The 8,372-nt window shown below is 37.2% G+C and overlaps 2 pseudogenes; both read left to right on the top strand.

The window, feature by feature from the left end:
• Nucleotides 1-755: 755 nt before the first annotated feature.
• On the top strand, nucleotides 756-1,286 carry LOC149158035 (DEAD-box ATP-dependent RNA helicase 53 pseudogene; annotated as a pseudogene).
• Nucleotides 1,287-7,424: 6,138 nt separating this feature from the next.
• Nucleotides 7,425-7,955, top strand: LOC149158036 (DEAD-box ATP-dependent RNA helicase 53 pseudogene; annotated as a pseudogene).
• The last annotated feature ends 417 nt before the right edge of the window (nucleotides 7,956-8,372 follow it).

Here is an 8,372-nt window from a genome sequence, read left to right on the forward strand (position 1 = left end):
CTATACCATGATCCATGCAGGTCCTTTGCATAACAAACATAATGCCAAAAAAAAAGGACGCATTAAGCATATCGACGTGCACAACAACAGCATAAAGCTTGTATATGAGCAAACCATTTCCCTTTCCACTCATCTAAGGTGACAAATCTAGTGTTTCAGGGAATGTTACCCTCTTGTTCAGCTTGCCAAACCTCCCAGTTCGAAATCGTTTCAGTGCAATTGTAAGACTAATAAGAGCCTGATGGACAGTAAGTCGTTTCAATCCCTTTCACCATCTTCAAGCACTCCAGTGGTATCCAACACACCTGCAAAACAATAGATCAGAAAAGAAAATTCATAAACAGCCGAGTGCAGAACAGAAAAATTAACTCAGGAAAAAAACGCAAATAGCAGAAAAACGTCAAACGTTACACGCTCGATTTGCCCAAATGGTAGCGAATTTCAAAAAAATAAAACATGGGTTTTGTTGCCAAGTGGGTTAATTAGATAACCCAGAAACCGATTTGAAAAATTCGTGGTGGTCTGGGAGAAATGTTCGGTTCTTTGGAGCCCGTTTTTGACTGCCGCGCGTGAAAATTGGGTTATTAACTGGTTGTTTGAATAACTCCGCGTGCCTGAGGGAAAGAGTTTTAATGAGGATCAATTACATGCTGGCATAAACAATAAATTACATGACTTTACACCTGTTTAGAGACGTGTTTCAATTAAACACGACTCTCTGTCATTAATCGCTGCCGGTTAAATGTTGGGAAGAAATGGAACTAAGGTGGAGCAATTTAGGCAAATGTATGGTTTTCACTCAAACAAAGCGAGATGCGGATAGTCTGTCGGTAGCATTGGGTCGGGTACTTCCATGTGAACCTCTTCATGGTGATATTTCACAGAATCAGCGAGAGAAGACTCTTGCTGGATTTCATGAGAGCCCTTTTAATGTGCTGATTGCTACCGATGTAGCTGCACGCAGTCTTGATATTCCTAAAGTGGATCTGGTTATTCATTATGAGCTCCCAACAACTTCAGAGATTTTTGTGCATAGATCTGGGCGAACAGGGCGTGCTGGTAGGACGGGCAATGCTATCCTTATCCATACTGACCAACAGATTAGAAAAGTTAAGATGATTGAAAGTGATATAGGTTCCAAGTTTAAAGAGCTGAAAAAGGAAATAGACGATAGATTTGGTGGTTTCGGTGATTCTGGATCCCGCCGTTTTAGTGACTATGGGGAGTCTTCTAGTTCTCAGACAGGTTCCAGTAGCAGGTTTGGAGACTATGGAGACCGCTCTTAGTGACTAGATGAGACATTAAAATATTTGAAGGAGTTTAGTAGCATAAATTTAATCTTTTTGATCAGCGATTGAAACTCCTAGGTATGAAATTGGTTTTCATGTTTCAAACTCCACAGTTCCATTTTTCAGCCGAAGCTTGAGATGGAGAAACTGCTTAGTTCGCACACAGCCACTCCATTTCACTGCACTTTCTACACTCTGCAATCCCGCAGCCATTTAGCGATCCCGCAGCCATTTAGTGATCCCGCAGCTGTTTTGTTAAACTCTAGGTTGTAGGTGTCATCAGGCAAAACAGGTCACATGGGTAGCTAGGGAAATTTCAGTACATGGATGGTGTCCTATCCATTCAGTCAAATTTGCTGAAAAAGACCCCGGTCAAAGGGAAGTCAAATTGGGTGTTATCACAAAGTCGCCACACTGAGTCGCCACACTAAATCGCTGCATGTCAAGAAAAAAACAATAATTTTGAATCAATGAAATGAACAAGTTTTTTTCTCACTTTTCTGAAGGTATTGATTAATTTTGGACTGATAATGAAAATTGAATGGCTAACTTTTTATTCAAGATTTTTAGCTACAGAGCTGTTCCTCAATTCCGCAGCCAGAAAAACCTCATTGTTCAAATCAACCTATCTTTCTCATACAAAATCAGATTTTGATGATTTAAGTACCATTGGAAAGATCTCAACAAGATCTATACAATGAGAAATATATCATTAGAGTTTGAAATGGCAAATAATGAAATAAATTGCTGAAAAGAAGCAACATCAACTTGAGGCACTAATTCCAAAGCAGGTATAAATTCTTTTGATTTTTCTTTTGAGAACTTGTTTCATTAATACAAATTCTTAGTTTTGTGTGTAAATATCATAACTAGAGAGATTGATCACCTCTCTCCTTTGATAATCTTACATTCCATTGCGGAAGAAGTATTAGTTTTTTTGCAGGTTCTAGGAGGAAGGACAAATGACTACAAGGGAATGATGTCTCTCTAAGAGACCAATTTGTTTCATAAGAGGTTGATCCGCAACAAAGAGGAAATATGCTGATGCAAAATCAGATCCAAATACTTGAAAAACTTTCAGATATTATTGTCTCCATCACATCCATCCATCACATCCATACTCCATAATAAACCATTCACCTCATTCCACTCCATATTTTCCATTTTCATTCACATACACTTTCCATCTCTTTTTGTCCATTCATAACTCACCAATAAAAGCAAAAGGCTCATTCACATGCTTATTTCCCATTGTCATTTATGTTCTCCATTGCCATTTTCCATTTTCACTTTCTATTCCTTGTCATTTTCATTCTGCAAATAAGCCCTGCTTCAATGCAAATTAGTCCATAGTCCTTTGAGTCTAAGTTCTTTGTAAAAACACCTTGAGACTTGCATGCCTTAATGGCAAGTTCTCATGCTGACAAACAATGGGAATACATTAATGTCCCTTGTTCGTTAGATCTTCTAGGTGACTCGACATCAGCAAATTCATTCGTACCTAGCAAGATGTGTTTGGGCATCTTGACTCTCATTGACATCAATGGTGAGAGTACTCGTGTTGACTAGTGGCATCCATTAATGGCCACTAAGCCAACAATTTCCTACTATGTTCGACATCAGAACATCTTTTCACATAGTAGGAATTGTGCCAATGAGTTTTGAAGACATGAAGACTATTATTTTCAGCATTTTGGAGCAGATTCAGCAAGTTTTAGTAGAAGCAATAAAAAGCCATCTTATCTCTCTATCCATGACTCCTCTTGTTCAGCCACTTGAAGAAGAATATGATCAGAAGTTTTCAGCCACCACACACATACAACTCATCCATTCCAAAGGGTAAGCGAAGGTACGGCATTTTCTAACTTTTAACCATAGAATTCCATAAAAAGCTAGAATGATACTTGTTGGAAAAACATTTCTCTTCCTCATTTCATAAAATTGCCAATACCATCAGTTGGGGGGGGGAATACATTCATATTCATATCTTTCCATGTCCATAACATATTCAAGAGCTCACATACTTCCAATATATATTAATTGTTACATTGCTATTATGAGCATACAATGGCTTTTGAAAAAGTGCTTAAAGGATAAATTGGATACAAACAAAATCATGGTTGTCACACAAGAACCAACCATCATGCAATCCAATAAAGATATACTTAGCAACAATAATCAAAATATCATTACGCAAAGTTCAAAGATCAAAATAGAAGGCAACAACAAAAAAAAAATGGTTGTAACACAAGAACCAACCAGGTTGCAGTTCAAGTGAAACACTTTGCAGAAATATGAAGTTATCAAATGATATCATGCAAAGTTAAGCCAAAGCTCAAGAATCAAAAGAGTCAATGTAATATATGTTGCATGAGGACATGCAATAGCTTCAGTTGGGGGGTATGTTGAGTCTTGAAAATGTCATTCATTTCCATTACACTTTCACTATTATGTTCATTATATCACCTCCATTTCACTACTATGTCACCACATTCATCCCACTTTCATTATCATTGGGCTACCTTTATGTTTTTCCAATATTTATTATTTCTAAGCCTTTTAAGTGAATTTGTGGTTAAACATTAGAAAATAATGTGCATATGCTTATACCTAACCAATGGGTTGAGTTTGTTGACATGTGTAGGTTGAAAGGAGACTTCTAGAAGACCCTTATGTGGCACTCTAAGGCCAAATTCGAATTTGGTTGGAAAGAATCATGGGATCATGAGGATATGTGTCACATCTCCTAATTGTATTGTAACTCTAAAAGACATGTGTCTTATCAGTTCCTATTTTGATTAGGACTCTAGAGGTAGAGGGAGAGATTCATGGTTTATCATTAATGAGAAGGCTCTCATCTTTTTGTATAAATAGGAGGTCTCTCTCCTTCATTAGTTAGTCTTTTTAGTCTCTTTTTAGTCTCTCTTTGGAGAGCTTTGTTGTACTTTGCACTTTTGAAGAAATTGAATGAAGCTTTGATGTTCTCAACATGGAAGGAGATGTGAAGTAGATGTCATGGAGCATATTAGGATGTAAGTAGATTAGATTTCATTTTGTAAATATTGCTTTGTAGAATGTAAGGTAGATTAGATTTTCATTCATGCAATTTTAAGTATGCTTTGATTTCATAGGTAGAAGGGGGCCCCTGCCTTGTACAGTTTGAATTATTGCATTTTATTTTCTCCCGGGATTTGTTTTTATGTTTATGTATTTGCTTTACAAACTAATGGTATTTGAAGTTGACAGGTTCAAGCTGCTGCCTTTGTTTTTATAGCTGATTTTTAATTTTATTTCTCAAAGAGCTGCTAACACATAAATGATCTTCATCATAAATTGTTATATTTTAAGATCAAAATATCACTAACTTGCAGCTGGCTTTGAGTGCTTTTCAGACTGTTCTTTCACTACTTTCTAACCATACTTTGCATAGTACATATGGCTGAAGTAGAGAGTTAGAAAGAGCAAAATATTATTACTAGTCTTTAAAGTAGATTTTTGGTTTTAAGTGCTTCTTAGACTAATCTTTCACTACTTTCTAATCATACTTTGCATAGTACATATGGCTGAAGTAGAGAATTAGAAAGAGCAAAATATTATCATTAGTCTTTAAAGCAGATTTTTCTCACTTTTCTAATTCAACTTAAGCTACTTTCTATCCGTGCTTTACACAGTACATGTGCTTAGAAGCATCGAGTTAGAGAGAGATAATCTTTATCTTTGGTTTTAAAAGTGACTTTCTTTTCTTTTATTTGCAGCAGCATGAATGGTGTCTAGTGCCATTGGAAGTGGTCATTTACTTTCAAGTCATTTCAAGTTCTTTGCTTTCAGTTTCATTTCAAGTTATTTCTTTCAAGCTCTTTCTTTGCAAGTTTAAAAGTTTGATTACTTTCTAGACTTATTTCTAACTACTTCCTAATCGTGCTTTACACAGCACATGTGTTTGAAGCAGAGTTTTAGGAAGAGTTGAACATTATAACTGGTCTTTAAAGTGGTTTTTCTTACTTGTCACCTTAGAGCTTGACTACTTTTTGGACTTATTTCTGACTACTTCTTAATCGTGCTTTACACAGCACATGTGTTTGAAGCAGAGTTTTAGGAAGAGTTGAACATAAACTATAAAACAACGAAGTAAGAGAAAGGTTAACTAAGCACATATAGTGCACCACACTTCATCAGTTTACGATACCCGGATTGATAATTTATGTAGAGCAATTTAAGACATTAAATTGACTAAACATTTTGGCGCCGTTGCCGGGGAAGTGTAATTAGGAGACCTTATTTCTTACATCTGGAAAAAAAATTAATAATCCTTGAGTATACTCTCCTCTTGCACTTTGTGTGATCTGGAGGATCAGAAAAAGGATTGTTAAGTAAAAAAAAAGACAAAACAATAATTCTTGAGTATGCTCTCCTCCTGCACTCTGTGTGCTCTGGAGGATCAGAAAAAGAATTGTTAAAAAACTAAAATAATAGGAGACAAAATAAACTTCATCACTTCAATTGATTCAAAAAAAAAAAAAAAAAAAAAAATGAAAAAATAAAACTCAAGTGCTTTGATAGGTTCAAATTGTCCAAAATTGTCTGGTTATGCTTTGTAGTGGTCTTCAAAACACTGTATCTTGTTCAAATAAGGTTTTGCAACTTAGTTGCAGAAACTGCCCTGATCCCGCAGCTATCTGACAATCTCGCAGCTGTTTCAAGGTTTAACAAGTTACAGGCATCTAATAAAAAAACCGACCACATGGGCATCTCCAGGATTGTCCCGACATGGATCCTATCCTAGTCACCCAGCTCAGATCGATGAAAAACCAGCCTAGGACCTCAGTCAAAGTCTTGTTTTTAACATGTTTTTCTTGAAGTATTTGCTGCCTGAAATTGAAGATCATTAATCCTTTTTATAAAAAATTTACAATTTCAGAGAAAAAAGAAAGAGAAAAACAATCTAGGGCTATCTCCATTCTTAGTTTTCACTGTGGCTTCAATAAAAAAAAAAAATATGCCTCCCTGTTCAAGCTTTGATCTGTTGATTCCTGTAGGAGGCATTCATCATTTAGTGGCAGATTTCTGAGTTGATTTCACATTTGGATAGCTACCTTATCAATTAGAAGCAGAGAATTAAACTTACTAATGATGAGCAAGAGCATATGGAAGAGATAGTTGAGCATCTGGTTGTGAAACTTCCCATTGCTTTACTAAATCATCCTTTATTTTCTCAACTGAGACCTCAACCAAATTGAAGTACTGCAATAATCCATGTAATCCATTTGGAGAACTGGTTGATGTCAAAGCTTCTGAATAATGCCAAATTAAATTGGGAGTCAACAAAGTCTTTATCATTACTGAGTGTTCTTGGTTCTGCCGCTGATGACTGAGCAGTATTCTATACCATGATCCATGCAGGTCCTTTGCATAACAAACATAATGCCAAAAAAAAAGGGCGCATTAAGCATATCGACGTACACAACAACAGCATAAAGCTTGTATATGAGCAAACCATTTCCCTTTCCACTCATCTAAGGTGACAAATCTAGTGTTTTAGGGAATGTTACCCTCTTGTTCAGCTTGCCAAACCTCCCAGTTCGAAATCGTTTCAGTGCAATTGTAAGACTAATAAGAGCCTGATGGACAGTAAGTCGTTTCAATCCCTTTCACCATCTTCAAGCACTCCAGTGGTATCCAACACACCTGCAAAACAATAGATCAGAAAAGAAAATTCATAAACAGCCGAGTGCAGAACAGAAAAATTAACTCAGGAAAAAAACGCAAATAGCAGAAAAACGTCAAACTTTACACGCTCGATTTGCCCAAATGGTAGCGAATTTCAAAAAACTAAAACATGGGTTTTGTTGCCAAGTGGGTTAATTAGATAACCCAGAAACCGATTTGAAAAATTCGTGGTGGTCTGGGAGAAATGTTCGGTTCTTTGGAGCCCGTTTTTGACTGCCGCGCATGAAAATTGGGTTATTAACTGGTTGTTTGAATAACTCCGCGTGCCTGAGGGAAAGAGTTTTAATGAGGATCAATTACATGCTGGCATAAACAATAAATTACATGACTTTACACCTGTTTAGAGACGTGTTTCAATTAAACACGACTCTCTGTCATTAATCGCTGCCGGTTAAATGTTGGGAAGAAATGGAACTAAGGTGGAGCAATTTAGGCAAATGTATGGTTTTCACTCAAACAAAGCGAGATGCGGATAGTCTGTCGGTAGCATTGGGTCGGGTACTTCCATGCGAACCTCTTCATGGTGATATTTCACAGAATCAGCGAGAGAAGACTCTTGCTGGATTTCATGAGAGCCCTTTTAATGTGCTGATTGCTACCGATGTAGCTGCACGCGGTCTTGATATTCCTAAAGTGGATCTGGTTATTCATTATGAGCTCCCAACAACTTCAGAGATTTTTGTGCATAGATCTGGGCGAACAGGGCGTGCTGGTAGGACGGGCAATGCTATCCTTATCCATACTGACCAACAGATTAGAAAAGTTAAGATGATTGAAAGTGATATAGGTTCCAAGTTTAAAGAGCTGAAAAAGGAAATAGACGATAGATTTGGTGGTTTCGGTGATTCTGGATCCCGCTGTTTTAGTGACTATGGGGAGTCTTCTAGTTCTCAGACAGGTTCCAGTAGCAGGTTTGGAGACTATGGAGACCGCTCTTAATGACTAGATGAGACATTAAAATATTTGAAGGAGTTTAGTAGCATAAATTTAATCTTTTTTATCAGCGATTGAAACTCCTAGGTATGAAATTGGTTTTCATGTTTCAAACTCCACAGTTCCATTTTTCAGCCGAAGCTTGAGATGGAGAAACTGCTTAGTTCGCACACAGCCACTCCATTTCACTGCACTTTCTACACTCTGCAATCCCGCAGCCATTTAGCGATCCCGCAGCCATTTAGTGATCCCGCAGCTGTTTTGTTAAACTCTAGGTTGTAGGTGTCATCAGGCAAAACAGGTCACATGGGTAGCTAGGGAAATTTCAGTACATGGATGGTGTCCTATCCATTCGGTCAAATTTGCTGAAAAAGACCCCGGTCAAAGAGAAGTCAAATTGGGTGTTATCACAAAGTCGCCACA

Source organism: Pinus tabuliformis, chromosome 5_2 (assembly GCF_031772625.1).
Source record: "Pinus tabuliformis cultivar Carrire ecotype Pingquan chromosome 5_2, CPIR1, whole genome shotgun sequence".
In the NCBI taxonomy this organism is placed as follows: Eukaryota; Viridiplantae; Streptophyta; class Pinopsida; order Pinales; family Pinaceae; genus Pinus; species Pinus tabuliformis.